Genomic DNA, 6,455 nt, shown 5'->3' with positions numbered 1-6,455 from the left:
GCTTGATATTGTTGAAAAAAAATTTTTCTTTTGAAAAATTAAAAAGTGACTATTTAATAAAACATAAGACAAATTAAAAATTAACCCTTCTTTAATTTTGTTGAAAATGTCTGACTTAGTTATCTTAATTTGAATGAATTTAGATTCACACGGAGTATATTAAATGTATTTATCAATCTCAACGGTGATAAAAATACAAATAAACCAAAATTTTAACATACTAATAAACTGAAATGTATTTTTATCGATCACATTATATATTCTGTTTTTCTCTAAAATACTTGTAACACAAATAATAAAATAGTGATTAATTTAAAAAGCTTAAGAGTACTGCACAGAACAAATGTTACATTTTCTCAAAATTATACTGAATTATGCACTATCGTTAATTGCACCAGCACCATTATTAACTTTTTGACATCGTTGGGGAATATTTCCCGCACGATGCAAGCATAAAAAATGCTGCCCTGCCACGACAGTTCCCAACAAATGATGGTCCAATGGGACAGTAGTATGATTATTCATACCGTCCACTAAATATGGTGTAAGTTAATTCAACAACAGATCTAAAAAATGAACGGTTAGAAATCTTAAAATCTTTACGTTGGTAAACTGATTTATCATAATTCATAGTGTATAATGATCATTTTTGGATTTTCGATCCTAAATTCAGCCATCCTAAAGTAAAAGTAAATTGACAACACTAAACAAATCAAGTAATTTAGAAGAGATTAATTTAGAGAGAGATCGAAACAAAATTAAACAAATCAAGTAATCAAGTAAATTTGAAACAATATATTCCCACGTTTTCTAGAAAAGAACGGGAGTACGTGAGAGTACGTGGGAGTACGAACATTTGAAACCAGTATTTTAATTTTTTAGCGTGCAGTTATTTTAAATAGAATTAAAAGTAAACACATTAAATTATTTTAAATTTTAGATAACGAATGTTAAAATTAATTATTAATAAAAAAATTAGACTTTTTCATATAAAAATAATAACTAAAAGTCTTATTATTTAATTTTTTATCTGCAGATATCTTGGTCTTCTTAGTCAGAAAATTTTGTCAACTTAAGACTTTTTTGTAAAAGTAGTTTGATTTTATAAATCTTTTGTGTCATGCATAATTTATACTGTTAGAACAAAGTGAACTATAATTTTAAAAAAAAATTATTCTCGTAATGTTATTATGTATAAAAATACTAGTTCTAATATAATACACAAATGCACTAATGCTAACTTAATACATGAATGATGCACAAATGAACTAATGCTAACTTGATGCATAAATGAACTGATGCTAACTAATGCCACTGGTATGATGAAAATTGAATTAATGCAATTTAACAAATTCTAATATAATACACAAATGCACTAAAACTGAATTAATGCAATTTAAGAAAAAAAAAAGTAGAAACAGAACAAGCTCAATTTCTGCAATTTTAATACAAATAATTTAAATTGCAGAATACAACAAGTTAACTAGATTTCAAAATACAAGCATAATTTTATAAACTAAATTCTCATAATAGAAGCATAATAGAAGTATAATGAAAAAAAAAAATTCTCAAGGACCTATTTGTCCTTCGAACTTTATTTGTAAAATGACGTCAAGGACTTATTTGTCCTTCGAACTTTATTCCTCTTTCAGCGTGGCACCGTAACGGACACCTGGACACCATTTCAGCCACGTCAGCCAGTTCCGTTTGGTGTATGAGAGGCAAATAGACGAAAGGACTAAATTGTCCTCCATTTGTTAAAGTCAAGGACTTTTTTGTATTTAAATTTTGTCAGGGATGTATTTGTCAAAAAGTTGAAAAGTCAAGGACCTATCTGTCTTTTTTCCTAATATTATTAGTCATAATAAATTTTACGTTACAAATATTCAAATTTCATACTATTTGAACTACTTATACAAGTCTCTTATTACTATTCCTTCAAATAACATCAAATTTAGTACAAAAAATTTATTTCTGAACTACACACCATCTCAAACTTACTCAATGGAAATAATTATATTGAATATGAAAAAAGTGTAACAAGAAAGTATATAAAAAAGAAGATAACTACATTTCTGACACATGTAATCAAACACCACACTATTCAACAATAAGGTAACTTTATATATTTTTCATAATCCCATCTATCAAATTATTAGTTACTAACTCAATATTTATTTTAGGTTCGAAATTTAATTAAAGGTTTTAGATCAAAGTGGTACAACAACTTTTGTACTATTTGATGGCGAAGCAAAAAAATTGTTGAGTACAACTATTTCAAATCTAATGGCACTCTAGAAAAGTAATGACATTGAAACACCACCTCAATTGAAAAAATTGTGCAACCTCACTTATATTTGAAGTCAATGTAAATGATTTTAATCTAAAGTAAGTTCTAAACAATACACTCTTACCAAGACATTTGTTTCAACAAAAAATACTAAACCTCAACACTCATTACAACAAATAAAACAGGTAATACTAAAAAAAATCACTTATTTTAGACATCATTTTTATTTCTAATTTAAATTATTCATTGATTATAGGAACTAACTTCGCCAACACTAATATCATTAGACGAATATCACATACCCATCAAGAGATTAAGGAGAAAGAAAACTATACAAATTCAAGACACATATTCGGAAGAAGAATATACTTGCAAAGATGGAACAAACAACACAATAGAAAGTGCATATAACTCAACAATTCATAAAAAACATGTCTTCACAAGAAGCTACACAGAAAGAAGAAAGTAACAACTCTAACAACAACTAATAAAAAAAAGGAGGACGAACGCCACATAAGAAGACTAAATTCATCAACTAAAACAAATTCAAAAATCAAACCACCAAATAAAAATGTCATTTTGTACATACAACTCTAATATCCAAATCTTTTGTACTACAAATTATTTTAAATAAAATACCTTTTAAATTTAACTTTAGTTTACACATTTAATTTAATTAACTCCGCATATGTTACACTTGCGGTACATAGTTGGTCCCAAGGCTGGATAAAAGAGGAGGGTTGTGTTAGGTCTTTGACAACCAACATAAAAATATAGTCAAATCCCCATGACATGAATCAAAGACATTATTGCGCTAAAGCTAGGTCGTTGCCCGGAAGCAACGCGCTGTATGGCTCGAGTACGGTGTCAAATGAGCAAGAGCTGATGCATCGATGCCCGAATGTAGTGTTAAATGAGCAAGGGTTCTCGTGTTTTCGTGAACGGACGAGGGTAAATAAGCTAGTTCACAAAGTAAAAGGTAAAGGTCGGAGCGACAGAAGGTTGAGATTCGAGACATAGAACATAGGCACTCTAACAGGAAAGTCCATGGAGGTGGTAGACACCATGACAAGGAGGAAGATTAACATTATGTGCCTACAAGAAACAAAGTGGGTTGGTGCGAAGGTTAGGGAGTTGGATACTTCTTATTTCAAACTTTTGTATACAGGAAAGGTGAAGAATAGGAATAGGGTTGGAATAATTGTGGATAAGCAGTGGAAGAAGGACGTAGTGGATGTCAAGAGGGTGGGAGATCGGATCATCTCTATCAAACTTGTGGTGGAGGGAGGTGCTTTCCATGTGATTAGCGCCTATGCACCGTAAGTGGGTTCAGACGAACAACACAAGATAAGGTTTTGGGAGGATCTAGAGAGTTTTGTTCAAAACATACCTTTGGAAGATAAGATTTTCTTAGGAGGAGATTTAAATGGCCATGTTGGGAGAGGAGTGACTGGATATGGGAGTATTCACGGAAGCCATGGTTTCGGGGTGATCAATGTCGAGGGTAAAACTATTTTAGACTTTTTCTCAACCTTTGATCTTCTCATTGCAAATACATGTTTTAAAAAGAGAGACGAACATCTTATAACCTATAAGAGTGGCATGACAAGCTCTCAAATTGACTTCTTCTTGTTGAGGAGAGTCGACCGAAAATTTTGCATTAATTGTAAAATTATCTCGGGAGAGAGTTTGACAACACAACATAGGGTGTTCGTCATGGATTTTCGCGTTGAGTAAAAGTTGAGGAAAAAACATCATACGAAGAACCCAAGGACGAGGTGGTGGCGGATGAAAGGTGAGGAACAAAGAAACTTCCTAAGACAGGTAGGAGAAGAGGCAAAGTGGGATGAGAATGGAAGCGCGGAAGAGATGTGGAGGGAGATGGCAGAAGTTATTAGAAGAACAGTAAAAGAAAGCTTTGGTGAATCTAAAGGAATAGGACCAAGAGACAAGGAATCCTGGTGGTGGAATGCGAGTGTACAAGAAAAGATAAAGATAAAAGGGAGTGCTTTAAAGAGTGGTCTTTATGCCGCAACGCAGATAACTGGAAAAAATATAAGGCGAATAAGAAAGAGACAAAAGTGGCTGTAAGTGAAGCAAGAACAAGAGCATATGAGGGTCTCTACCAGTCTTTGGGCACGAAAGAAAGAGAAAAAGGTATATATAGAATCGCAAAGAGCCGTAAAAGAAGAACGAGAGATTTGGATCAGGTTAGGTGCATAAAGGATAAGGATGTAGATGTGTTGGTTTAAGAGAATAAGATTAATGAAAGGTGGAAAAGTTACTTCTACGAGTTATTTAATGAAGGACAGAAGACTCTTCCGAGTCTTGGTCGGTTATGCACAAGGGAAGAAGATCAAAACTTTGACTACTATCGAAAGATTTGAGACTTCGAGGTAAAAGAGGCTCTAAAGCAGATGAAAAATGGCAGGACAGTAGGACCTGGTAATATTCCGATTGAGGTTTGAAAGGGTCTTGGAGAAAAAGGCATCAACTGGTTACCCAAGTTTTTTTAATGAGATTTTAAGGTCAAAGAAGATGCCTGATGAGTGGAGAAAGAACACCTTGGTACCTATCTACAAGAATAAGGGGGATATACAAAGTTGCGAAAACTATAGAGGGATCAAGCTTATGAGTCACACCATGAAGTTATAGGAAAGGGTGATAGAACGGAGGTTGAAAAAAGAGACACAAGTAACAGAGAACCAATTTGGATTTATGTCAGGTAGATCTACCACTGAAGCGATATACCTATTAAGAAGGATGATGGAGAGGTATCGTAGTAATAAAAGGGATCGACAAATGGTGTTTATTGATTTGGAAAAAGCGCATGATAGAGTACCAAGGGAGGTCTTATGGAAGGTTTTTGAAAAGAGGATAGTAATGATCGCATATATTCGTGCAATTAAAGACATGTATGATGGAGACACAACTAGTGTGAAGACTCAAGGTGGTGTGACAAAAAAATTTCCTATTGGTATAAGGTTACATCAGGAATCATCCTTAAGTCCATACCTTTTCATGTTAGTCTTGGAAGTACTCACAGAGTACATCCAAGAGCCTGTGCCATGGTGCATGCTTTTTGCCGATGATATCGTCCTTATGGGAGAGTCAAGAAAAGACCTAAATAAAAAGTTGGAGTTATGGAGAGAAGCTTTAGAAGTGTATGGTCTGCGTATAAGCCGTAGCAAGACGGAATATATAAAATGTAAGTTCAGTCTGAGAAGAGAAAACCCTAATATAGAGGTGAAGATTAGAGAAAATATCCTACGAAAAGTTAAAAGTTTTAAGTATCTTGGGTGCATCATACAGGATAATGGAGAGATTGAACAGGATGTAAATCATATGATCCAAGCAGGTCGGTCAAAATGATAGAGTGCATCTGGTTTTATATGCGACAAAAAGTGCCTTTAAAACTTAAAGGTAAATTCTATCGCACTGCTATAAGACCGGCTATGCTTTATGGTACAGAGTGTTGGGCAGCTAAAGGGGAGCACGAGTATAAGCTGAGTGTGGCAGAGATGAAGATGTTGAGATGGATGAGTGGTCATACGCGATTGGATAAAATAAAGAACGAAGATATAAGGGAGAGAGTTGGAGTAGCACCCATTGTGGAAAAGATAGTTGAATCGCGTCTCAGGTGGTTTGGACATGTAAGAAGAAGACCGATAGAACATCCAGTCAGGAGGGTGGATGAGATGAAAGATGGACAATGGGCGAAAGACAGAGGAAGACCTAAGAAGACCATCCATGAGGTGGTCAAACGAGATCTACATGTAAACGATCTCTCTGTTAACATGATACATGACAGAGCACAATGGCATTGTTTGATTCATGTAGCCGACCCCACTTAGTGGGACAAGACTTTGTTGTTGTTGTTGTTGTTTGTTATACATTTAATTTAATTCTACAAAATATAACAATTTTTAATATTTATTATATACTATCATTAATTTACCGTCTGCGCGATGCGCGGGTCTCATTCTAGTGTTCAATCATCTCAACTGTATGCTTCATTTTCATTCTTTTCTTTGTTTTGGTTATCATTGATTTACATAATTTTAAGTAAATTACTTTAATAACAAACCTAGTAAGTCATTATTTTCATAAATCTCAGTATAGTAATTAGTGAAAGATTAACATACTAATGTAATAATAAAGGAAT

This window comes from Arachis ipaensis, chromosome B06, assembly GCF_000816755.2.
Source record: "Arachis ipaensis cultivar K30076 chromosome B06, Araip1.1, whole genome shotgun sequence".
Lineage (NCBI taxonomy): Eukaryota > Viridiplantae > Streptophyta > Magnoliopsida > Fabales > Fabaceae > Arachis > Arachis ipaensis.
The sequence above is the reverse complement of the archived record's forward strand: the minus strand, read 5'-3'. Positions refer to the sequence as shown.